The sequence below is a fragment of the Ctenopharyngodon idella genome, chromosome 10 (genome assembly GCF_019924925.1).
Source record: "Ctenopharyngodon idella isolate HZGC_01 chromosome 10, HZGC01, whole genome shotgun sequence".
NCBI classification, from domain to species: Eukaryota; Metazoa; Chordata; class Actinopteri; order Cypriniformes; family Xenocyprididae; genus Ctenopharyngodon; species Ctenopharyngodon idella.
Genome location: NC_067229.1, coordinates 7,107,256 through 7,134,972, shown reverse-complemented (window position 1 = coordinate 7,134,972; position 27,717 = coordinate 7,107,256). Strand labels below are relative to the sequence as shown.

Sequence of the window (27,717 nt, the reverse complement as noted above, 5' to 3'; positions counted from 1 at the left end):
ACTGGATTAGCTTCATGTAAATTTGTTTTTGTATTTGTAAAATGTGACGATATTGATAATCATAAACAGTCTATCCTACCTATCACCTCGTGGAAGAGCTGTTTATTGCGAGTAAATAAGGTAAAATCATTATATAGCTCCTGGGATTATTGTTTTAGTATTGTTTATAGCTTTGTTAGACCATTCAGTGAGCAATAAACACTTTTTGTTACTGATCTTCTGCAAGCTTATGACTGACATATGTCTGGAGATTGTTATCTGATGAACACTTTAAATGTCTTGCTAATGGTTAAACTGAGTAGCCTATAACTTTTCAATCGGAATAAAGGCTACCTCTTTCAGAGTAATTTACAAACCGTTTCTTGTAGCCTATCCGTCTCCATGCGAGTGCTTGACATTGTTGACAGTGCGAACATCTTGTGGATTTCCCGCGTTTCAAGAACTCTGTGAAATTTCGACTCCATTTCACGTCAGCAGTTCAGTGAAAACATGTTCATCTCCTTCTAAAAATACAAGTGGTTATGTGTAATATGTTAGCTACTGTTGGTAAATAAAGAAAAAGGGGAGGAGGATTGAGAGACTGTTAGGGTAAGGGGCAAGTTTGCACACTTTTACTCCAGTGAATAGGCCTATTCCTCAAGGTGGGTTTATTTTTGAACGTCAATTTCTATAGTCACAAACATAAGTCTTGACTACAAAAAGCTATTGAACATTTTTACCACTGTTGCCCGCAGGTAAACATGCTTTTTTTTTTTTTTGCAGTATGGAACTCACCATCAAAAACCTGTTATATAAGCATTTCATCCCCCTAAAACAAGTGAACACCTGCGCTTTTTTCAGGTCTATTAAAGTTTCAAAGCAAAGCACTGGATAAGCGTGTTTACAGTCCGCTTCTGTCCGGATTATGTTACGTCGTCTAGGTTCTCTTTGGTGACCTCGATGACTCGCTGAGTTGTGCGTGATTTATGTAGGCTACACTTGCGACTCAATTGAAATCTTGTCCAATAAAATAATCAATCGAACACTAATAATGCTGAAAATATTGCATCAATCAATCAATGCAGAGTACATTTAGGCTAAGCAAAACTATGCTCTGTATTCTATTTTTGTCCATTATTCTGTTGTCCATGCCTTCGTTGTGTTATTACAAGAGACCCTGCGGGCTTTAAATACACAATCAGCAGTCTGGATCGACAGTGTCCAAACACACACACAGACATTTGCATGAACATGCAGAAGGGGAGTGAAAAGGTCACAGACAGGTTTTAACTCTTTAATAACCACAAGTGCACAGAGAGGTTACGATGAGGTCATATAATGGAAAACGCTTAGTTCAAACCATGTAGACATGTTTAACACAAAACTTCCTCTCCAGTCCAGCCTGAACATTGAAACTAACCTGCAAAAACAAGCATAATGAATGTTGGACCCTGTTTGCATAACACATATTTAGTATTTAGCAACTGATGAGTCTGTGTTATGCTGGTACGGAGCTCATTTACATAGCCTGCAAGTCTTGAAGGTATAAAGTGACAAAAATAGCCTCACATTGAGGATCGAAGAAAGTGTTAAATATGGTCATAAAAAACAAAAAAATACAACTAAATTACGCATGCAACCTTGATAACATTATAAATGTATAATAATTCCTCTTTTAAAGATTAACACCTGTTGTGTAAGAATAATGACAACAATGTTTAAAGCTTTACACATTACCTCTTTGTTTTGATGTTAAGATTAACCATTTAAAGGGGTCATGAGCCGAGAAATCTAATTTTCATTGATCTTTTGACATGTAAGACGTCATTGTACTGTAAAAACATCCTGTAAGTTTCAGAACTCAAAACTTCCTTGTTAGCCCAAAAATTGAAACCAAGATCCAAAGATGACTCATTTTGGATTTTGTCACATTATGATGTAATAGTGCGATGAAAGACTGCCTCCACAGAATCAGATCAACGCTTACTTCTACATAATCACATCTTTGGCCCCGCCCACTGGCACGTTAGTGAGACCCGTAAGACCTTCGTTCTTCTTTGGAACACAAATTAAGATATTTTTGATAAAATCCGATGGCTCAGTGAGGCCTCTATTGCCAGCAAGATAATTTACACTTTCAGATGTCCAAAAAGGTACTAAAAACATATTTTAAACAGTTCATGTGACTACAGTGGTTCAACCTTAATGTTATAAAGCAACAAGAATACTTTTTGTGCGCCAAAAAAACAAAATAACGACTTTATGACAATATCTAGTAATGGCTGATTTCAAAACACTGCTTCGAAGCTTTACGAATCTTTTGTTTCGAATCAGTGGTCGGAGCACCAAAGTCACATGATTTCAGTAAACGAGGCTTCGTTATGTCATAAGTGTTTTGCAATTTCAATAGTTCACATGACTTTGGCAGTTTGATACCTGATCCGAACTACTGATTCGAGTGTTTTGAAATTGCCCATCGCCCATCACTAATTGTTGAAAAGTTGTTATTTTGATTTTTGGTGCGCAAAAAGTATTCTCGTCGCTTTATAATAATAAGGTTGAACATCTGTACTCACATTAACTGTTTTAAATATGTTTTTAGTAGCTTCTGGGCATCTGAAAGTGCTAATGGGCTATATGCACGCTCTTTAGAACTTCCGCATTAATATAAGCCAGCTCGAAAACTTCCGGTGATATGTCATTTGCTGGTGTGTTGAGCATCAGTAGTGTAATACTTAGTTTATAATCAGAATATAGTCACTTAAATAGTCAGGCATAGCATTAATTTAGTTATTCAAACGTAAGACGGCATAAAAAAATTATTAAATAAAGACGTTCCTCCTCGGCTAAATTCAATTCGACCACCAGTTTTCACACTTTTATGTGAAAAAAAAGCTTCAAAAATTAAATATTTATTGTGCACTTTAGTTAGATTAATTGAATAAAATGTGTGTTTTTAAAAGTGTGCTGAAATCATGATCTTGCGCTGCACTGACTGACAGCTGCTGTGATTACAAAGGGAAAGCGCGGTGCTCGCTTTCTGCCATGAATCACAAGAAAAGTTATTGTTTTTCTTAAGATTTTTTGAGTATTTCATACTTCACGTTGACAAAATGTATTTTTAAACCTAGTTATTTTATAATGTTTAATATTTAGTCAAAAACGAAGTGAAAAACGATTAGAGGAAATGGCTGATATGCGCAAATAAATGTTACTTTGCCGCCACCTGCTGGTTAAAGTGGTAATTATTGTCTTTTTTATTTTTAAATAAGTGTTTTCTATCAAATGTTGAATTTCCTACATTTTGAAACGTTCGGTTTTACTATGGGGACAATCTCAGAAGAATGAACAAATAATGTTTGTGGTCATCACATTAAAAATAACATTTGAAGTGCTGGGAGAAAAAATGTGTGTGCGTGTCTAATTACAGACACGGCGTTTTTAAACGGTCCCAATAGCTTCGTCTTTATTGCAATCAATAAAACTGGTTTATTGGAAAATTAGGTAAATGTGATATGTGCATTAAAATATGAATACAACATTAAAAAGTCAACCATTGATGGTTTTGTGTCAATGTACAGCGACTACAGAATGAACAGCTAACAGTTCACCGGAAATGCCCGAGCTGGCTTAAGGACAACCAGGAAGTAACCGTGCATATAGCCCATTAGTGTTAATTGCTGGCAATAGATGGCCTCACTGAGCCATCAGATTTCATCAAAAATGTCTTAATTTGTGTTCCGAAGACGAACGAAGGTCTTACGGGTGTGGAACGACATGAGGGTGAGTAATAAATGACTGAATTTTCATTTTTGGGTGAACTAACTCTTTAACTTCCAAAAGATCCTAACATTAGCCACTGACTAAACGGTCAGCTTCACATTGTTTCTCTTAGTAGCATGAAAATAATCTGTTATTTAAATGCAGTTCATGGCCCATATTTAAACGGATTCTGATTTTATACTTATAGTAAACACAAGTCATGTGACTGAGTGACAGGAATTATGGGTACTTTTTCAGTCCTGCATATGAGTGCACAAACCACAAGTCATATGACTGAGTGACAGGAATTATGGGTACTTTTTCAGTCCTGAGTGTGAGTACGCAAAACCACAGTTGTGTTAAAAGCAAATTTTCAACACTTCTAATGAGCTGAATCAGGGTTATTGTTCACAAACCTGCCTGTAACCTTTGAACTCAGGCAATGAATGAATTGATCTGATGTCAGCTTAAATTTGATGCAGCTCTGAAAAACAAAATAGTAAATGTTTAACAAATTAAAACAGTTATGAAGTTTGTTTGTGTGTGTTCAGGTTTTGCTGTTTGCAACTTAAAAATATTATATAGGGTATATAACAATATTTTTATTATATATAACATTTTTATTAAAAATATATTGCTCATATTTTTTTATACATAGTATTAAAAACATTTTTTATTTGATATATATTTAAAAATACGAAAAGGTTTTTGTAAAAGGAGTTTTAGGGTTTAGGGTAGCAAATAAAAAACAGTTAATGTCAATGGAAAGTCTACACTATGAAACAAAAACAAGACAGAAAACAAGACACTTTGGTTTGAATTCAGTCAGCATGTGTCGAGGCCTCTGGAGAACAATCAGACCAGCATCTGTGTAACACCAGAGTGTGTGTGTGTGTGTGTAAGGTGAGAGTTTGAATTTGTGTGATATCTGTACAGATGAGAGCGGCGGAAGTGTGGCAGATGCAGAGAGTGTGTGTGTGTGTGTGTGTGTGTGTGTGCGTAAAGTGAGCTTGAGGTTTCTCCAAGCTGCCTGAGTCTGTGGAGTCGGTAAAAAGGAGACACAGAGGACGCGGTCTGGTGTGTGCGTGTCAGGGCACAAACTGTAAGACTGACAGGATGTGACATCACAGCTGAATCTTTGGTTCTGAACAGAAAAACAGATTTAGTGAAATAATTTATATCTAAACAGTACATATAAATAATGTGATATATATATGTATATATATATATATATATATATATATATATAAATAATTTATATTCACTTATAAATTTGAAATTGCAAAAATGTATAAATATATTACATTTATTTGGACATTTAAAATAAATTATAAATGATAAACAATTTGTGAGAATTAAGTGATATTTATATTTAATATATATATATATATATATATATATATATATATATATATATATATGTGTGTGTGTGTGTGTGTGTGTGTGTTATATATTCGGATATATTTTTATATTTACTCATGACTTTTAGCCTACACATTTAATTATTTAAAATGTATTAATATTATATATAAGAAGATGGATTTTTTGAGAGAAAGATATAAGAAACCCCCGCTAGAGCACTTGAGCGCGCGTCTGTTCGCTGTTTTTTCCCGCTCTGACAGCAGGCGCATGTAATGACACGGTGTCGTCGAATCGGATCAAAGGGTCACGCTGACGGAGAGATCCCGCTCGCTCTCGCGCAAGAGTGTATAATAACAAAATTATACAGCTGTCAGCGCTGTCTATAATACATTGTGGTGTGTTTCTCTGCATCACTCATTCCCCCATAAACACACATCAATCAAGCTCCCGCTCTCTTCCTGATCACACGCTCCGGCTCGGCCTGGTTCCCAAGATAAATAACGCTCCCGGAAAACCGTCAATGAAAGCGGGCAGAGACCAGCGCCGCTCTTATTCCCGAATATTCATAATTTATGCCTCTAACGACGTCTGTGTTTTATGTGATGCAAACTAAACCTCGTCTAGTGCTTTTATCTGCGTTTGTTTAGTTGACTGTTTTATTTATTAGAACGTCTTTCGGTTCTTTCACTAAATGAAAACGGTGTAGAAATTTTTCATCTTTTCCTATGAGTGATACATTGCACAAATGTATCCATTATGTATGATGTTTTTCGCCTGGCAAAAGAAAACAGCCAAAAAACCCCATAGCCTAGATCACACTAACTTGAGCCAAGCAATCTAGAACATGTTTGGAAATAGAAACCACACAAAACATCATACTAACCTAGGCTATAGCAATTTGATGAAAACACCTGGAACACTTTAGCTCTTAGAATTAAATAAAATGTTAATAAATGTCAATGATGTTAAAGCTGCAGTCCGTAACTTTTTTTGGTTAAAAATTATCCAAAATTAATTTTTGAGCAAGTACATAACCAGCCATTGTTCAAAACTATCTCCTTACCTTAGCCCGATTCACAACAGTAAGCTTGTAATAATGTTTTCTAATTCGAGTGGTACTGGTAGGTTTCTGCGGGAAATTCGAGCATGCAGCCGTTCATCTTTGCGTAAATACGTCACGTCCGTTTACATAAAGAACGAGTCCCAGCTAGTAGGCTATATGGCATGTGAAGATGCTGCTGGTAGCAGATCATTTATAGCCTTTTCTCAAAGCAGCTGGAATCATTAAACTTATCATTTTGATGGCAGATTGTATGGTATGACAAATTAATGTTACTGTACAGAAATTGAAATCTACAGGTAACACTAATACACACTAAATACACATAGTCATGCAATGCTGATGTTAACATTAACAATTTGAGAACAAAGTATAACAATAATAATAATTTGCACAGTTTGACGTGATTCGAGCTAAGCGATTGTTAGATTTAATCACCATTGGCAGCGCGATTTATAGTAATACTTTTTTCCTCAGTTGGTCAGAACAAAAGTGGCAGACATGTTACTTACTTGTTCAGATGACATTTTCCGGTGGAAATTCTTATTTTGGTCATACTTCTAAGACGTAAAATCTGTAATTCCGAAGTACAGTATCCACCGATGTGTTGACTGACAACAAACATTAGATTCATCCGCGCTGAGGAGCCGTGCTGATGCACAACCCACGTAAAGATGATTATTCCACAAATAACTGCAATTGCAGGTTTCAAACAGAGATGGCGACAAAGAGGTAAAACTTACGGACTGTAGCTTTAATATATATAGGCTACAGTTAAAGGGATAGTTCACCCAAAAATAAAAAATTCTATCATCATTTACTCACCCTCAGGTTGCTCCAAACCTGTATGGATTTCTTTGTTCTGCTGAACACAAAGGAAGATATTTTGAAGAAAGTTTGTAACCAGGCCGCCTTGGGGCACCACTGACTTCCATAAAAAAAAAAATACTATAGAAGTCAATGGTGCCCCAGAATTGTTCAGTTTCCCACATTCTTCAAAATATCTTCCTTTATGTTCAAAAGAACAAAGAAATTTATACAGGTTTGGAACAACCTGAGGGTGAGTAAATGATGACAGAAGTTTCATTTTTGGGTGAACTATCCCTTTTAGGCCAAAATTATTCATACCCAGGCCAAAATTTTAATTATGGTGAATTTTTATTTGACAAATCTTCTGGCTGGAAATGACACAAAAAGGTGATGAAAGAAAGTAAAACACTGTGTCAGATGAAGAATATTCACTTTTTTTTTTTTTTTTTTTTTGACAAAACATTCCATGTCCACAATTATTCATACCCTTTCTCAATAATCAATGACAAAGCCTTTATTTTTCATCACAGCTCTCAAACGGTTTTTAGAATTTGTTTTTAGTTTTTTGCACATTTCCATTTTGGACCACTCCTCTTTTGCTGATCTCCAGGTCCTTGAGGTTGGAAGGCTTCCTTGCCATCACTCTGGTCTTCAATTCTCTCCACAAATTCTCAGTTGGATTCCGGTCTGGACTCTGGCTTGGCCACTCCATCGTTGATATTGGTCTCTGCCAACGATTTCTTTACCACTTTTGTTGTGTGGTTTGGATCGTTATCTTTTTGGAAAGTCCACTGCACCCCTAGGTCAAGTTTTACTCCAGAATCTTATGTAGTCTTCTTTTTTCATGATGCCATTTACGTTTACAAGGTTGCCTGGCCCATTGGCTGAAAAACACCACCAAAGCATTTTGTTCCCACCAACACACTTGATCATGGGGATGGTGTTCTTGGAGTTGAATGCTTCTCCTTTTTTTTCTTTCTCCAAACAAAAGCCACATCCCTATGTCTAAACAACTCAATTTTTGTCTTGTCAGATCACAGAACAAAGAGGAAGCCTTTTGGTCATTGATTCTGTGGTCTGACAAGGCAAAAATTGAGTTGTAACTGTATATTATATATATATATGAAATATATAAAACTTGATATATTTTAATATATTCTAGAATATATTTTACAATAAAAATATATTAAACGTTATTTTAACACATCTAAAATTATTTTTAGAATACGTTATTTTAAAATATATTTTAATTTATTAAAAATAAATTGAATAACTTTTTCATTATCATTTTTAACATACGGCAGAATTTGTGGGCGCAAAGTTTACGAGGTTCATAAAAGAGAAAGAGCTTCTAGTGAATATGGGAACGTAGCCAATCAGAGAGCTCGATTCAGGCGCGCGTCTTCCGCTACAATTATTCCGATTGGTGGACGCTGTGGTCGATGTTGTTGTGGTTTATTACAACGGATGTTAATGATGTCTGTTTCAGTGTCAGTCACTATTTCACTGCATCGCTAATAATAAACTTTAATCAGATCTGTCAGCAGTTGTATATCTCTAGTGATTTTTTTTCTGCTCGTGTGGATGAGATCAGTGATTACAGCGAGATACGAACACACAAACCTCACATCCTGACCAGAGAAGTGCGCGCGCTGTCAATGATGCTGACACATTTTCTTGCTACTGCTTCTTACCTTTCTGAAGAAAATGTGAGCACAACCTGTATTGAAAAACTTGTGGGTGGTTTTTAGCAAGTCGCCTGAGATTTTAAACACGTTGCTATGCAGTTGCTAAGGTGCTCTGAGTAGTTTTAGGCACGTTGCCATGTTTTGCCTTTAGCATGTTGCTATGCAGTTGAAGGTGTTTAGAGTAGTTTTTCCCCTTTCTTTCATCTGGACATTGTTCAATCCATTCATCTGTCATATATTTTATAAAATTTTATCATATGGTGTTAAAAGCATTAACACTATGAAATATTATGGAGCATTCATGTATTTTTCCCATCTCGTGAACAGGAACTGCGAGAGCTCTGCGGAGATGGATGATGTAACCCGTCGTCACGGTAATGGAATCTCCCTCTGCAGACACTGATGGATCTGTTGCCGTGGCAGCCATTGCCGCCCGCTGACATTCCGGCCTGCCCCTTGTCTGACGGCGGGCAGTGCCAAGCACTCTGCCTGCTGTCACAGAGTAGTGTGTGTGTGTGTGTGGTCTGGGCCTCCAGCCAGAGCGCTGCCTGACAGGGCCCCCTCACGCAGCTCCACTGAGAGGGCCACGCAGTGCTGGAGAATACAGAAGAGTCCTGTGAGTGAGCTCTGCAGCAGGGCAGTGGGTTCATTGTTACCCAGCCTCTACACAATCACACACCCTGCCCTAACCAGGTTATGTTTTATGTTTAAGAATATCAAGTTGCTGTATTTGTGGTCGCTTACCATGTTACGTCTTCCTACCTTAGAGTATCTAAAAAGAGGTGGATATCACGTGCTCAAGTTTCTTACAGCAGAATGTAGTATTGACTGTATACGTACGTGTAGTGTGCTAGTATGCTATTTCAAACATAGTTAATGTAACAAGAATATAGAGCATACTGCTGTTTGCAACGTTTAGTGTAGTTCACTGCAAAAAGATTTTTTTAAATTATCAGATGTGTTTCACATGACAAAACTATTTCAGTTTTTCTACTTCAAAATTTCAAGTTTAATTCAATGTTACTAATTTTCTGTGAAACAGCTTCCACTCAGAATTTACAAATAAATTTCACAAATAACTCCAAAGTAAATCCTATGGCAATTTTTTTCACTGTACTATTAAAAAACTTTTAGTTTAAATCAAATAAAACACAAACGCAGCAACATAAGATTATAAATACTTGTGAATAAGGGTACATTTACACGACAACAATGTACTAAAACCGGAAAAGTCTTTCCTTCGTGTTTTTTACATACAGATGACATGGTCAAAACGGATCCATGAAAAAACGTTTAAAAACGCTGTATTAAGGCCTGTTTACACCAAGAACGATAACTATAAAGATAAACTATAATGATAAATTTGTGTCCACACCAACGAATGATAACGGTCTGTTTATTCTAAGCTCACGCGCTGCGGTTTCAAAGTAGGCTACAACCAACGCTATCTCATGACCAATTTGTATGTACGATTTGTCTAACCCCAGTGACGGGTAGGTTTAGGGGTGGGGTTAGGAGTAGGTCATTCATACAAATTCATACAACTTGTAAAATACGTACGATTAAGCAAAAAACGTACTAATTCGTATGAATTAGCCACCTTGTAAAATACGTACGAATTGCCGTGAGATCGGGTTGGCTACATGTTTTTGTTGCATTTACACGGCTTTAACCAGCAGATGTCGTCAGCATGCTATGTTTCGAGTGAATAGCTAGTGTAATCTATCTAATCTAACAGTCGAAGTCAATATAGTGGAATAAAAACAACACCTAGTCTTTTTCACTGCGACGTTAAAGGAAGTAAGACAATGTTGTCGAAACAGCGCTGGATACCTGAGGTAATTTTGTGTTACACTGTTTGTATAGTTATTGTTCTTGGTGTAAACGGGCCTTTATTCATGCAAGGCCAGTAGATGGCGATGTCACTTTGTAAAGAAACACTATGAGCCTATAGAATGAACACGTAATATGCATGCACATGATGTCACCATTTTCACAAATGCATGTTTTTGTAATCATAGTCAAAATATCATTGTCAAAAACTTGCACTTTTTTTTCATAAGTTTGCATTTTGCGTCATGTAAATGAATGGCCAAGATGCATAAAATGTTTTCCGTTTTTAGTTGAAAACGTTGTGGTGTAAATGGCCGTTTAGAATTTCTCATTAAATGTTGATGCTTATACAGATGATTCTCGATGAAAATTTTGCTTTATGACTGCAAATTGATGCTAATTTCCCCCAACTTTTTTAATGTTCAAGTAGGTGACGCATGCAAAGAAATACAATGATATAGAGAGAAAAACGGATAGTATATGTACGCACCAGCTGGTAGTATTCAGCACATGTTGCTCCTTCCCCAGGAAACATCAGTCATGAAGCCTGAAACATAAAAATAGACAAAAATGATTGAAAAAGCCACATTGTGCATTTTAGACAAAGCCACCAAATAACACTGTCTCTCTGACTTTCTGGCTATGTAGTGTGTGTTTGGATGTAATAATCACTGCACTCTTTTGGGCAGCATGCTCAATTTAATTCCCACACACCGTGTGTACATTTACAGTATTCAGCAGGGACTCAGTGGAGGAATGCACACAACTGCCCCTCTCGTTCTGTCTGGTGCTGCTCTCTAGTTGACATTTAAAGGCTAACAGCTTGCACTGACACTCTAAAACCCCATTGGACAGTTTGTCTGTCAGTCAAAATTGACCAGCCAATAAAAAAGATCTCTTCAAGCCACACATAAATACAGGCTGCATGCATACTACTTTACTACATACTACATGCTGCATACTACTTACTGTTCAGTATATACTGTATGTTTACATACTGCTGTGCATAGTGTGCAAATTTCCTGTAAGAATGGAAGCAAAATGTGCATTACACAACAAAGCACACTGGCTTTAATACTGTTTCCCACAATGCAATGTGCAAGACTTCCAATGTGACAAATGAACTGACAGCAAAACCAACCATGATCTCTTTCTTGACTCGCTATTTCACCAGATTAACATAAACCATATTTATATCCAAAAGATAACTGGACACTACTGAAATAAATGTGTAATGTAACAATGTAGCACTACTGGCCCTGTCCCAAATGGCACCCTAAACCCTCACGGTCTTCCTCTGAGTCCACACTTTCGTGACGTAATGCTGCTTTGACTGTCGAGTAAAAGTCGGCTGTGTAGCTTGCAGACTTGCGGGCTTGGCAGAATTGCGCATTGAGGGCACATAGCGGCCACAAAGGAGGCACTCACAAGCACCCTTCTGAAACCTAAAATGACAAATAGGACACCCTACGGTCTCATGGACTTAACGGATATGCGCACACAGCGGCCATTGTAAGTCCTCAAGACCGAAAGTACACATTAAGTGTGCCATTTGGGACAGGGCCACTGTTTGGAATCATAGAATAATGCATAATGTTTCACACAATACTGCTTCTTTTTAAAGATAGTAGGCAGTAAACAGTATATACTGCACACTGAGTAGTAAGACAGCAATCCATTTTAAAATTTTGGAATAGCATACTACTCTTATTTTTTATATTTATGTGGCAGAAATTGTAAAGTTGTATGCTATTCCAAATTCAGTGTTGCATTATGGGATACAGTGTTTCACGTGGTGTGCTTGAACCAAACGGCAAATATAGTAGGCCATCTGGGTGATATATAAATCCCCATGTGGTACACATACATACATATTGCAAAAATAGTGCAAGTAGTGAAACGGTCACCATGAGTTATATCTTTCGTGCCTGAAGAATGCACCATTGTGTGTTTGAGATTAGCCCTGTAATTCTAGCAGGGGATGGAACATTAAAGATGAACAAAAGCGCCTGACAGGTCCAGTTAAACTCTCTCCCTCTCTCTTGTGTGTGTGTATGTGTGAATCAGTTGAACTCTAGACCAGTACTGCACGAGATTTGGTATAGCACTTGCCAGTGTGGTTTACCGCAGCATGTGTGTGTGTGTGTGTGTGTGTGTGTGTGGGGGGGGGGGGGGGGGTGTTAGCATGTGTGTACGTGTGTTCGCTGGCGGTAGCAGCCACACGCAAGCCTGGTATTTCCCTTGGGGAAGTTTTTCGCTACTTGTAAGTCTCATGTCTTTGATTTTGTGTGCTCGAGGCAGAGGAAAGGAGGCAACCGAACGCTGTCTCGCTGCTTCTGTCAACTCGTGGTCCCTTGATAAGAAAGAAAGAAAGAAAGAAAGAAAGAAAGAGAAAGAAAGAAAGGTCGGTTCAGGACAGACAGACAGACAGACAGATAGGTAGACTGATAGATAGATAGACAGACAGACAGATGGATAGGTGAATGGATGAACGGAAGGATGGATAGACAGATAAGTAGACAGATGGACGGACGGACGGACAGATAGATAGATAGATAGACAGACAGACAGACAGACAGACAGACAGACGGACGGATGGGTGAATGGATGAATGGAAGGATGGATAGACAGACAGATAAGTAGACAGATGGACGGACGGACGGACAGATAGATAGATAGATAGACAGACAGACAGACAGACAGACAGACGGACGGATGGGTGAATGGATGAATGGAAGGATGGATAGACAGACAGATAAGTAGACAGATGGACGGACGGACGGACAGACAGATAGATAGATAGATAGACAGACGGATGGGCAAATGGGTGAACGGAAGGATGGATAGACAGACAGGTAAGTACACAGATGGATGGGTAGACGGACAGACAGACAGACAGACAGACAGATAGATAGATAGATAGATAGATAGATAGAGAGATAGATAGATAGATAAATAGATAGATTCAGTGTCAGTTTCTGGTATATATGGAGAGGGTGGGTGGGGTTTTCTGTGTTGAGCTACATGGGTGGAAGGAAATGAGAGGATTTGACGGTGCGGATGAGCAGCGTGTCCTGCCAGGAATACACACACACACACACACACACACACACCAGATCCTGCCAACTGTTTATTTGTCTGCCTGTTCGCAGAAGCCGCAGCACGGCACGCTCTGATCCGCAGCGCCAAGAGTCGACACGCAGACAGCAAAGAAATACAGCGTGTTCCAGGAGTCTGGATGAAACTCCGGCCCCCAGAACATGATCTCTGTCTCCCTGTCTCTTTATATATATATATATATATATATATATATATATATAGTAATTTATGATTGTATTTTGGTTGTTATCAAGTTTTTTTAAAACAAAAGTTTTGCAATTATGTTTTTGAAACATTTCATGTCAAACGTTCAGATTATATCATTAAAAACATAAAACGTTCCACAAATAGTTTAGTCTGGTTTTGGTGTTTTGGTTTTCATTTAAATTGAAGAGAGTTAACTTTGGAAATATTGTCTATGGTGTAAATGAAGCCAATTGATCAGGACACAAGCACTTTGCAGGCCAAACTCAAACCTGCATCACCGACACTGACACTTTAGTGTGTCACGTTGCAGCATAAATCGCTGATTAAAGAGTGTGATCTAACATAAATACACACAGATCTGCGGTTTTGCCCTGTGAAAATATGTGTGTGTATAAAGATGTGTCATCTGTGTGTGCAGAGCTGGTGTGAATGACGCTGCGAGACTGCTCTAGAGGCCACAAGAGAGAAACGAGAGTGACAGAATGCGAGACAGAGATTATTAACACCAGAGTTCTGCCTGTGCAGAAGCGGCTCCACGATGCTATAGGGCTTTGCCAAGACTATGCTATCCGGATGCTATGTATTATGAGCATTTCCAGGTGTTCTGAGTGGTTGCTAGGTGGCTTCTTACAGGTCTAAATCAAAGTAGCTAACCATATTTCTGCTGTACTGTTTTGTTGCTTTCTTTTATTTTAATATTTATTTTAATAACATTCAAAATATTTCTTTTTTATTGATATTTATTCTTTATTTTATGAGCTTGGGGCAAAACTGAGTGACCAGAATGCTCAAATGTTCTGATCTGTTTTATTTTATCTGTTCTAATCTGTTTTATTCTATCAAGTTCAGAATAGTATTACTTTCATTTGCAAACAAAATCAAATAAACACTCAACTTTAATACTGTCGTCAATAATAATAATAATGATAAAGTTCATATGTATTATATTTTCTAATACTTTTGCATATACAGGTCTTTTACCATGCCAATAAGGTATGTGGTTTCCATGAAGAGACCCGATCGCGTCGACAGGACTGCGGTTGCACTGAGAGCCGCTAGGGGGGGCTGCTGTACCACCGTTCTCCGTATCGCCGGGCTCCGCTAGACGCTGCTGCCGCTCGTGTCCCTCTCTCTAATCACGCTCTGCGTCTCTCCCCCTCTCTTTATCATTCTGAGCCACCCCTCCTCCCCCAGTCACTTACCCTGCCCTTCTGAGAGAAGAATCCACGGCGTGTGCGATTTAGAGGGTGTGCGTGTATGTGTGTGCGTGTTAGTTTATGAGCCTGAGCTTCTGTTTGTGTGTGCGTAGAGGTGCTATGAAGGCCGGCGCTATTGTGTGCAGCGCAGTGTTCTGTTACCTGCGCGCGAGTGATTAGAGCGCCGTAATAAACGGAGGGAGAGATAGAGCGCGAGAGCGCGAGGGAGGGAGGGAACGAGGGATAGGTTGAGTGGAAGAGTAATAAAGACCGAGGGAGGAGATGAAATTCCAGCTGCCTGTGAAAGGCTGTTTCCTGCAGCGCTGCCACGAGATTAATGACGAGAGAAAAAAAGAGAGAGAGACGGAGGCAGGAAGAGTGCCGCGCAAACGACTCAACGAAAGTATCCGGTCCGTTGCGACGGCGTCCCGTTTAGCGGCGCGCGTCTCGTTTTAATCTGGTTAAAGTTCTCTCTTATCATTTTAATAGCGTTCTTTCACACGCACAGATCACTGTTGAGGCAGATCGGCAGATATTGCGCGCTCAGAGGGCATGCGGAGACATTCACAGTGCCAGTGCGCAGCGCGCCTGCCAGGCGTCGTTTCGCTCCGCTGCCAGGCCTCTCGCTCTGCTCTGCCTGTGCCTGAGATAAAAGCATTTCATTTTACGTCACGGTTGGACGTAAAAATGAGAAGAAAAGAGAGTTTGCTAGATTGTCCTCATCCTTCCCAGAGATCGATATACCATTAGCACAGTTAGCTGCGGTTTTTTGGTTGCGCAACTCGTGGTATCTCTCATGGCGGCTATAAATGTGTGAGTGAGAATGTGTTGGCTATCTCTTTAGCTAAAATTTTCTCTGAGCGACTATTTAAGTATTACACTCAGTATACACTCTTAAAAATAAAGGTTACTAAAGGGGGTTTTCAAAGAAAAACCCTAAAAAAAAAAAAAAACCCACACACCTAAAGCAGCTAATCAAGCTCTTCAGGACCACTTGAAAATACAGGCAGGTGTTTTGAAGCAGGTAGTAAATAAACTTTAAAGGACAGTGTAGGGTTGAAGACCTCTGCCATAGAAGAATCATTTCAGGTTCCCCAAAGAACCTTTTAGTGAAAAGTTCTTAAAAGGACCATTTTATATGAAGAACTTAATCTAAAGAACCCTTTTCTGCTGAAAAGAACATTTTGTGCAATGAACAGGGGACGTTCTCAAAACTTTGGCTAACCTTCTGGCAAGGTTATCTCAAAGTTATGAACAAACATTATTACAGTCATGTTAATAGAACGTTCATTCTAAGTTTTTAAATTCTTTAATAATGTTCAGAGAACATTCAAATTTTCATAAATTAATGGAAACATATTTTTGTTACCTGGGGAGAAGGTTCCATGGAAGTTAAAGGTTCTTCATGGAACCATAGAAGCCAATAAAGAACCTTTATTTTTTAAAAGTGTACTCTTAAAAATAAAGTCTATATATGATAACACTTCATCTCTTATATTTAATTTAACATTAAATCAATAACAATGCTAAATGTAAGCTTTGCTGTCCTTTAAATTACCGGTCTTAGCTATGTCCTGTGCTAACTGTGCTATTTCTGTGCTAACTTTGCTAACTGTGCTACTTTCATGCTAACTGTGCTATTTCGGCGCTAACTTTGATAACTGTACTACTCCGTGCTAACTTTTCTAACTGCTATTTCTGTGCTAACTTTGATAACTGTACTACTGTGCCAACTTTGCTAACTGTGCTATTTCTGTGCTAACTTTGCTAACTTTGCTAACTGTGCTATTTCTGTGCTAACTTTGATAACTGTGCTAACTTTTCTAACTGCTATTTCTGTGCTAACTTTGATAACTGCTAATTTTTCTAACTGTGCTATTTCTGTGCTAACTTTGATAACTGCTAACTTTTCTAACTGTGCTAACTTTTCTAGCTGTGCTACTTCTGTGCTAACTGTGCTATTTCTGTGTTTACTTTGATAACTGTGCTAGCTTTTCTAACTGTGCTATTTCTGTGCTAACTTTGATAACTGTGCTACCTCTGTGCTAACTTTGATAACTGTGCTACTTTCATGCTAACTTTGATAACTGTGCTACCTCTGTGCTAACTTTGATAACTGTGCTACCTCTGTGCTAACTTTTCTAACTGTGCTATTTCTGTGTTAACTTAGCTAATTGTGCTACTTCTCTGCTAACTTTTCTAACTGTGTTATGTGCTAACCTTTTCAGTTGCACTACATTCTCTGAGGTAGTTGTCAACTGTGCCTTGTTCTGTGAATTACCTGCACTAAATTTCTTAGCTTTTTTAAGTTCTCTGAGATATTAACTATGTCAGAAGCATTGTTTTTTTGACTTTTGGATAGCTGTGCTATGTGCTGTGCCATCTAAAATCTATGCAAGAGAGGAAAGAGTGAGATGCATAAAGGCTGCCTGATCCATATTAGGTTTCCTCAGAGTAGCTTGACGCAAGCTAAATGCACAGCCATTTAGCCTGTGCTAATGAGTGAAATACTTTGCAAATGGTGCAGCCCAATTACTTAATATTGCCTTTAATGTTTGTCTTTCTAAACTTTTTTGAGAGGATGTTTTTAAATCTTACCATGTCGGCCCTCGCTTGTGCGCTACGATCTGTTTTCTATATTTACAGAAACGATCGCAGGGACGAAGCGGAGCGAGTGGTAGAAGTCTACGGCTGCGGGATTTCTCCGGGGAACATCTTGCCGTCATGCTCCACTGCTGTCTGAAGAGCGCCAGGGAAACCCTGACTGCAGAAGCGGGACGAGAGCTGAGACGAGAAAAGAGACAGAGCGTGAGGGAATGAACGCAACGGCGCGTGTGTGTGCGAGGCTCTGTGGGAGAGAAACAGGTGCTTCCTGTGCTTTTGAAATGCGAGTATGTGTGTGCGCAAGTAGCTCTGCCTGAAAAGCGTGTGCTGTTTGCATGCGATTACCGGCCCTGCTCCGTGTGTGTGCGTGTGTGAGATTGTGTGGCAGCTTGCGGTGTGTGTATGTGTGTGTGCGTACCTGGCTCACGCTGAGACAGGACCATTAATCCTGCTTACTGGCCGTTGAGCAGCGTAGAGCAGCGCAGAGATAAAGAGCCAAATCCCTCTCTCTCTCTCTCTCTCTCTCGCCCGCTCGCTCTAGGCGTGATGACTGACTCGGCCTGTCTGTCGTCACCTGTAACGAGCCGACGTGATTTAATTCAATTGCGTTCGATTCAATGACTCAACTGTAATGTCATAAACTGCGATATGATAATTGTATTGATGATGCGCTTCCTGCGGGTTGAATAGCTCATCCATGACCAGACGTGTTCTGCGGTTGTGTGTGAAATCGTTACTAGTGAGGTCAGATCAACACCGACCTGGAGTCACAGGGAGCGAGAGAGAGAGAGAGAGAGAGAGAGGGCTGTGTGTCGGGTCAGAGCGCTGGTCACACTTTCTGTAATACACGCGTTCGTCAATAACTGCCTGATCGATACTCTTAACTGTGCATTGATGACTGATACACAGGCCTGCTGGAATAATACACACACAGTTTTTCCCTGCATTGCTTCTCAGACCCTCACCTGCCTCTCTTTCAGCCTGTTTGTCTCTCGGTCTGCCTTTCTTGCTGTCTATATAAGGGGCTTTCGCACCAAATAGTTCTAGGAACTCCGTTATAAGAACTGGCCACTAGGATAGTTCCCTGAGAACTAATTTCTCCCCCCCGGGCTATGTTCCTGTGTGCATTCTATCTATCTACCTCTTTGTATCTTTCTACCAGTCTTTTTTGTCTAATACCTGTCTGTCTCTCCTTTCTATCTATCGTTCTCTAACTTTGTCCTTCTCTGTGCATGTCTATCTAGCGGTCTCGCTCTCTCGCTCTCTCTCTCTCTCTCTCTCTCTTGTCAACAGCGATATATTAATAGTTCCAGCCGCCGAGACCCAATTCCCAGAGCCGTGTAAGAATTCATCCTGTCTCTCTCTCCAGCGGGGGGGCTGACTCTTACGCATTTGGAAATTTGGCCTGTAAGTACCCTTCAGCTGGGGATCAAAGCTGTACGCGGCACACACTCCGCCTGAGAACGGACGTATGGGCCCATAACGGGAGGAGTGTGTGTGTGAGCAAGGTCAGCAAGCGGTGACTCAGTTTTGAATGCTGCACAATCTCCAGACGGCGATCCCCACCGCACAGGATTGGACCGTGTGTGTGTGGATCCAGGCACTGAAAAACACAGCTTGACATGCAAATTTTCCACACTGCGCTTAAGGGAATAAACTCACCCAGGACGACTGTGGGACTTGTACTGGTTCAAATTTATTCCCCCGAACCCTTGAATATTTCCACACTGACCTGCAGTCAGTCCTTCCCACAGCTAGTTGCGTCTGATCTGGAATCAGTTCATGACATCACTGTGTTGATCCAAGGGGTCAGGGATTAGCTGGTTAGCACTTAGCCTCTGCTAGTAGATGCCGTAACTACACCACTCTGTGGATAGAAAACTTTAGCATAACACAAGATGCATTTTAAATGTACATTTAAAAAAAATAAAGATGTTTTAAGTGGTTCTTAAAAGTGTGAAATGGATCACATAATTTTCCTGTGGCTCCACAATCATATTCTACAAAACATCAAAGAAATTAAGTGGCTTAACGAGTTTTAAATTGGTCTTTTATCTAATTAAATGTCTACAATTTATTGTTTATCATATGTGTTTATCTGTATTGAGTTTTTACCCTATATTATGTTATGTTCAGCACATTAGCCAACAGCTGTTGTTTCAATTATGCTCTATAAATAAAGTGACATTGACATAATTTCTTAAAACAAGATAGTTATCGTTACCTGAGAAGCAACAAGGCATGAGATATTATTATTTGTTTTGATAAATTTTGATACATTTTGAATAGAAGCATATTGTGTCTTATTGCACTGGCAGATTTTTAATACCTGTTTTCAACTTGTTTCTACTTATAAAGTAGTGGATGGGGATTAATACGAATAATTCTCTGAAATCAATTCTTAGTATCATAAATGTAGTGTTGCTTTTTAAGTAAATGTATTGTTTCAAGAATTTTTAGATATTTCAACTGGAAAATTAGACAGAAATACTATTAAAACACACTGTAAAACCCCACTCAGACATAACAAGAACCCTTTTAAATTCCAACATAACACAACATTAAACCATAACAGATCACCCCAAATATTAATATTGAGCAAAAACACATAAAATAACACTTAATTAATGCTGGGAACCAAAAATCTTCTGTAACTCATTCCATTTTAGTTCTTCTTAATATAATCAGTAATTGAGTTCCCATAACTTTTTTGTATTAAGTACAATGAACTTCAAGTAATATTTGAGTAAAATTAACTTGTTTCATTCAGTAAATTTGACTTAGGTTTTACAGATTTTTTTTTGCAGTGCATAATGTCATGAGGGGCCCCCTAAAAAAAGCAGGGCCCCCAACTGCACTATGGGTCCTGTACATCATTGCCTGCATTTTCTAGTTGAGAAAAGGTTTTAGAATCGTCAGTAGACAGACATTCGGGTTTAATAAACGTGCTGTCTGAGGTAACTGGCAGGTAAGACGAGCGCGCTGCTTTGGGAGACAGTCACGGAACGCTTGTGAGTCACGGCGCCCTTCCGCCGGCAAGACCCATTTGATTCTCTCTCTCTCTCTCCGTTCGCTCGCTCGTCTCTGCCAGATCTGACGCTTCCTTTAATTCTCTCTCACGCTCGCTTGCCTCTCTTTCTTTATCAGATTCCTTCCCGCGCCCGTGTCTGCCGTCGCACCTATTAAAGACGCTCTGCAAATGGAATTCCTCAATATCGCACTCGGCTCCGCTTTGATGTGAAAGAGAGAGACAGAGAGATGGGGGGGATGTGAGGTGGTAGCATGAAAAAAAGCTGCCAAATTGCGTGCTCATTTTATCAAATGCGGGCTGATGTTTGTCACCGAATGGCTAGGACTCCACAGAGTATTTCAATTAATGCAGAAAAAATGCAGCTGCAGACTTGTTTGTGGTTTACCATGTGATTTATTCCTAATTCTGCTGAAACGTGCTCATGAAATATGTTTTGCGTGTTCTCCAAAGTGATTTTTTTTCCAACAGATAAAAAAAACTACCTGTCGCAGCTGGTTGCTTAAATTCACGAGGCCCAGAAACAAAACTTTTTATTATTATTATTTTTTTTTTTTTACAAATATTTAACCAGTAGGTCATAACTTACAGGTCTGTTCTAATTATATGCATAATAATACGCAACTAACGCTGCCTTCACATGCTCTCAGAATTATCGTAAATACCAGTTTCCAATGTAAAAACTGTACATGAACGCCCTCCCATTTCGAAACTTCGTAATCACGAGTTCAGAAATGGGAATTATCACATTTCCAATAGCATGTGAAGGCAGCATAATTCCAGGTACACACCGCATTAGTGTTGTCAAAAGTACCAACTTCGATACCAAGTCGGTACAAAAATTTTAAAAATGTGGCGCTGTTGAGCGGATTCGTAAACACCTGATTGGCCATTGTGTTCATGCGCTCAACATATATGTCTGTGATTGGCTACAATGATCAACGCACGGGAGCAAACAGGGAAGTGTTTGAATTTGAAAGCGGGAGTGGGAGCGTTTGAAAGCAGCCGTCTATCAGTGGTCCGGTCCGTGTGTATGTGTGTAAGCGCTTGGTGAAGAGCGTCATTGATGTCTATTTTCAACATGTTTTTGAGAAGTTGATAACTGAAGCCAATCACAGACATATCTGATGAGCGCGTGAACACAATGGCCAATCAGAGGTGTTTAAGTATCCCCTCAACAGCGCTCGAAAGTCACATTTTTAAAACTTCAGCACCGACATGGTACCGAAGTCGGTACTTTTGACAACACTACACTGCACGATTTTCAAGGTCGTCGGATAACATGACGGATCATGACGGAACATGTCGGATTACATGACGGATCGGCGACGGGGTCACACGTTTCACAACATTTTAACAGGAACTCTCAACAACTCTGTCTGGTCTACAAACTGTTTCACGACCAAACATATACGCAAGAAGTTATACAGGAAATAACGTAAGATCACGCATGAGACAGGAGTTCTCGCGGTTGAAATTGGTGCCTGCACGATACTTGTTATCCAAGTAGTCTGTGCGCCGATTTGCAGCGAAAAGGGGAAAAAAAACATGAAGGAGAGATTGGTTGCTCGCAGAATCCATGCTTGCTGATGTTTTGTTGCAAGTCTATGACTCCTCCCCCTGAACTTTTCTTTGCCCTGCATCTTGCGCTCCCATTGGCTGTAGGTCTTCGGCAATGTTATTTTTTCAGTTGGCAAATCTGCGTTTTTTCCGTGGAATTGGGCTATTTTTGCAATGTTTTTTTGTCTGCGGGTTGAAGCAACACATCCCCACCCCCCACCCCCAAAAACACATTTCACACTGCATGACTCCCAGACAGATATTTACAATGTTAAATATTTCACGGGCGTGAAACATTTCAAAAGCTGACAAATTCAATTCTACAGTATTTTGCTGCAATTTTATCTGACACTTGGCAGAAGTTTGTCAAATTAGCCAGATATCAACATAGGCATCGGTATGACATGTCACCATCCTCGAAAACCAGCAATAAAACTTTGTAAGATAAAAGAAAATATGACTCAAGTAAATTCTCTCTCTGTCCTATACTAAAAATTCTGACATTTGCATTGGCCCGTCTGCAGGGTACTGATGGCTGACGTGGGCACTGTTGCATTGGCAGGCTGGCACTGATAAGCTGGCATTCACTCAAGCACACTGATCTAATGCAGTGGGAAACGCTTAGAATACTTCACTACTGAGACAGTCAGTAGTTTGTGGCATATCAGAGTCTAAAAGCTTTGTGTATTTGTATGTCTCAATACTTGGGTTTCTTATCCTAAACACTTAAGTGAAGTCATTTTCTTATGCATGAAATCTGAGAAATGGAAAAGCGAAAGTGCACCAATAAGATCTAGACTATTATCACAGGAAATTACACATTTCCCAGTATTCCAGAGAGATGTGGCACTTTGTTGTCACCTGTGCATCATTTTCTGCATAGTCATTTTCACTTCCATCTAAGGCAGCATCCATACTGAAATGGAACCTCTAGTTATTTTAGCGATTTCAGCGAAGTGTCTAAAATTTGTCATTTTTTTGTTATAAAAAACTAGAAATGTTGAAAAATGTTATGCATCCAATCTGCAATGTTAGGAAATGTAAAAATGAACTGGAAAATCTGAAATTACAATACATTTTAATGACTCTAAACTAATCAAAACAAAATAAAAATGGCCACAAATTAATTTTAGTCTATGATGCGAAATATATTCTATTATAATTGGTAATAAATGGTATAATTGTCATTAAACAACACCACTAGAAAATGCTAATGATAATACTAGATGACCCTGAGATTCTTGTTGTTTATATGTCTATGTGGTCTTTTTAATATGCTTCAAGACAAACCATGTGCAAATCCATAAGTCAACACCATTGTTGAGTATTTTTCCTTTAAAACTGCAGTGATCTAAAGACTGTCTCAAAAATGTGGTTTGAAATCGCTGGTGTTTGTGACTTCACAAACTACCATGTAACCAATCACTTCAACATGCTGCAGGGCTCTGGCATATCATTACTATGCTGTGAAGCAAGAGAGTCTCAAGAGAAGCCAGGTTATATCCCGGTATTTTTTCTGTTGACATGAAAAATCATGTAGATTTAGCAATATATCGGGTGTATGATGTATATTACGATGTTATGATAAGCTACATGCCTTTATCCACTGACGTTCTGAGTTGTTCAAAGCATTTCTAAGGATACTGGTTTTCAGAAAGCAGCTGTCTCTGACTCTGAGGTGGCAAACGGGAACATGGTTTATGTAACAGCAGCAAAATATTATTAGCTGTTTGATAATGTAGTCAAACAAAAGGCCAATCATATTAATTACCATTATGTGTCTGATGTTGTAAAGAGCAATACCATTGTGCAGCGTTTACCTCTCAGTAAGTTGACCGAGTGGATCTCTGAGCTGGTGTGAGTGAGTGGAGGTGGGGGCAATTTGCATATTCATAGATCCATGTATACTAAATGAAGCAAGGGTGTAGAGTTACATTCAAGCTATTTTAAGGCATGAAGATTTTTTTTTTCACAGAAAAAAAAAAAGTTTAAATATGTCATTTTGGTGATCAAAGATGAGTTTTAAGGGATACAATTATTGACTACAGGGGGACTTTAACGCTTCTATTTAAAATATATTTTATTTACTTGGGAAGCAGCAAAATACTAAAACTAAATGCTAAATACTAAAGTTATTAAGTATATTAAGTATAAATCCTGTACTAACTAGAGCGCTGCTATTGTTTGACTAAACTGTTTGCTTGTGTTTATTTTTCTATTTTACTTCTTATACTGTTATAATGGCTATTGTTGTTAATTTAACTATTATTGTTCAATAAATAATATTTTATATAAATAACATGCCATATTTTTTGGTATTGAGAAAGAAACCGTTAGTGATTTTGACTTCAATGAAAGTTACATTAATACGCAATTAGATGGCGGCAAAGACTGTCTTTATGAGTGAGTGAGTCACAAAGACTTTTATATTGAAATGGACTAAAACAAGGAAACAAGGACGTTGTTTTTACTTTAAACAACATCTTACGAGAAGTAACTGACAATAGCACTGATTGTCATGGGAAATCCTCTTAAATGTTAAAAGGACAAAGACAAAGATATTGCTTTCCTCAGCAGACATTCAAACTGATTTTGTGATTATGAATATAAGTTTGACCTGAAAAATATCAGCTAGATGCAGGTAATACACTCGCTCAGGCATCTCTCTCTCATAATTCTCTACATATTACAATGAGTTTCCTTGACGTTTTAGAATTAGTAATGGAGGCTTGGGCTCAACTTTTAAACTGTCAACATTTGAATCTGTGGCGGAAGGAAGTAGTTCCTCACAAAAGAGGGTTTTTAAAGACATTCCGTTGTTGTTTCTTATTTATATTGATATAGAGCGATATCGCACGGCACGGCTACTTGTGTGAACAAGTATACATCAAGTGTGCCATTTAGAACCGGGCCAATGATTCCTTTCTGGGCGTATAAGTTCTCAGTGAATCTTAAAGTGTTTAATTACAGCGAAGGAGAAGAAGGATCAACAGATAACTAGGGAAAAAACAGCACAATGAAAATGAGATTGATAGATATTGAAAGGGTGGCCCATGCAGTGGGGACATCTGCCAGCCGACTGACCTCTGCCATTTGTAATGATCAACCGTGGAAAACACACACATGCACACAAACGAGAGGATGGACGTGGCCAAAATTAGGGCTAAAAAAGACTTGGCAGAAAGTGAAAGAGAATGTGTGTGTGTGCGTGTGCCCGGCTTGCCAAGGTTGGCAGGGTCTTTGATTCGCTCTGACAGTCTTTGATGCCCTCCCAGTGCCCGCTGCACCTCTCTACACACACGCACACACACACACACACACTATGTGCCAGGATCAGACATAGCAGAACAAGGCTGACGTAACGCAGAGGAAAAGATGAGAGCGGGCTGGGAATGAGGCATGAAATGCAGAGGGAAAAAAAGAGGAACGTTGTTGTCATCCTCCGTTAGTGGTCGTACTGAGATTTTTCCCTGGCACGCTTCCCACCGTGAGCCGCAGAACACGAGTCTGCTGAATGCGAAAACAGGAGCAGATAGTCGAGAACACCAGCAGAGACAGAGCAGTCTGTTAACGTTAGACAGGTACAGACGTGTCCTGCCTCTCGCTCATTTCCTCTAGCAGAGCTAAAACGCTCCTATTTTGAGAGTTGAAAGTAATCCTAATCTGAACCTTCATACAGTCTCAAACCCTAAAAATTTTATATTTTTTAAGATTCCAAATAGAATTTTAAGAACCAAAACAGTCCTTCTATAAAGATTGTTTCCTTTTCAAGTTTTGAAAATCTCCAGAGACTACCAGGCCGCTGCGGGAAACTCGCATATACACCTGAGCGATTATACGAGTATGTTGAGCACTTTAACAAACAACACATCAACGTCTCCTCTGCACATGGGAATAACAACTCAAAGAAAAAATATGCAGGACATGTAACAAGGTCGTCCCTGACATCAACGCGCTTCAAGACACCGTGCTGACGTCAAACACATCAGGACATTCAGGTATTTGTTGAAACCTTTTTTCCCTGACAATCTTGACATGTTGCATACATTACTTAGAGGAATTCTGTGTTGCTTAAAAACGACGTTTTTATTTATATCAATTATTAATAGTTGGTCATATATTCTTGAAATGTGGCCATTAAGACAGCTGAAAGAAATCAGGTTTTTGGGGCAGACGGCATTTTAATAAATAGCAAGTAGATCCATAGAAACTGATTCTCACAGACTGTGAATCAAGATTAAGTTTAGTACTTAAGACTTAAGTACTTAAGTTTAAACCTTAAGGAGTTAAGTTTAGGCTAAACAAAATGGATTTTCATAATTTACAAACTCACAGTTATACATAAAAAAAAAAAGTGTTTTGAACAAATTGGTTTAGTCAATGATTCAATGACTCACTCATAAAAAAACAGGCACTTCCTAAATGAATCTAAGTGTTTAAATAAATTGGTTAAATGAATGATTCAATGACTCACTTGTTCAGTTTCTGAACTAATTAGTGTTTTGAACAAATCAGTTTAGTGAATGTCGTGAAGTAATTACTTATTCAAAATAAGTACCTTCTCAAGAGATTATGGGATTTCGAGTGCAGCCTATCACTTGTTTAATTCTTAAATTAATGTTATTTTAACACATTGGTGTCATGAGAAATCCCGGATATACTTCTCTTGTCATTTACTTTTTTTTTTTTTTTGCCTACTATATAGTAGAAAATTATGCAATTTCTGATGCAGCCATCATGAATTGGTGAATGAATGTTTCTATGGCTCACTTTTTCATTTCCTGAATGAATCAGTGTGTTTGAACAAATTGGTTGAATAAATGATTGAACCACTCACTCATAAAGACTCAATTTTCATTACCTAATCGCATAACAATGTGACCTTCAGAAAGAGTCAGTGACTAATACTAAGACTTACCAATTAGCCAATCAGATTTGAGGACTGGAACTGGTGTAAGATTCATATTTTATAGTGACCTCTTCTAATTTTCCTGCTGTTGGGAATTCTTTACTCTCATTCTTCCTTCTCTCTCTCTCACTCTCTCTTCTGTAGACAGTGCTTTGGGCAGTACAGAAGATGACAGAACGCTCTCGAGAATGACTCACAGATGGAGAACGCAGAGGAAGATGAGGGCTTGGAAAGGGAATGTGCAGTGCTGGAGCATGTGAGGGCAAGAAGGACTTCAACACACACACACATTAAGAGCATACCAGCACTGTGTGTGCGTTAAGAGGGTTGGGTTTCTAAATGACAGATCATTATCATGCTAATTAAAGCATTTTGTAGCTGTGACTCGTGCAAAATTTGTGTCTGTGTGTGAGTGTATGTGTGTGTGTCTAATTAAGGCCGGTTCATCAGCACCCAGCTCATTTACACCGTGCTAGAATGACACCCTGATTCAAACGCACGGACAGTAATGAAGCTACTAATTATTATAACACTTTAACATATTTAGCCTTAACTGAGCCAACCCTGAACAGCTGAACCACCTCAACTGAACCACATGAACCGAACAAAACTTCAGCATA

The 27,717-nt window shown here is 38.9% G+C and overlaps 2 long non-coding RNA genes across 7 annotated transcripts in view; one reads left to right on the top strand and one right to left on the bottom strand.

Annotated features, from left to right (window-relative positions):
* Positions 1-19,807, top strand: part of LOC127521410 (uncharacterized) — a 37,907-nt gene extending 18,100 nt beyond the window's left edge. The window contains exon 2 of the long non-coding RNA XR_007932352.1: positions 17,643-19,807. This is a non-coding gene — a long non-coding RNA (uncharacterized LOC127521410). The remainder of the gene's footprint in view (positions 1-17,642) is intronic.
* LOC127521409 (uncharacterized) overlaps positions 7,462-27,717 on the bottom strand; it is a 48,012-nt gene continuing 27,756 nt past the window's right edge. For 3 of the 6 annotated variants that reach the window (XR_007932348.1, XR_007932346.1, XR_007932349.1), the window contains 3 exons: positions 17,595-19,467; positions 10,985-11,041; positions 7,462-9,255 (listed from right to left, as the gene is read on the bottom strand). This is a non-coding gene — a long non-coding RNA (uncharacterized LOC127521409). Of the gene's footprint in view, positions 9,256-10,984; positions 11,042-17,594; positions 19,468-27,106; positions 27,247-27,717 lie in introns of those variants that run through there. The other 3 variants (XR_007932347.1, XR_007932350.1, XR_007932351.1) reach the window with 3 other exon arrangements.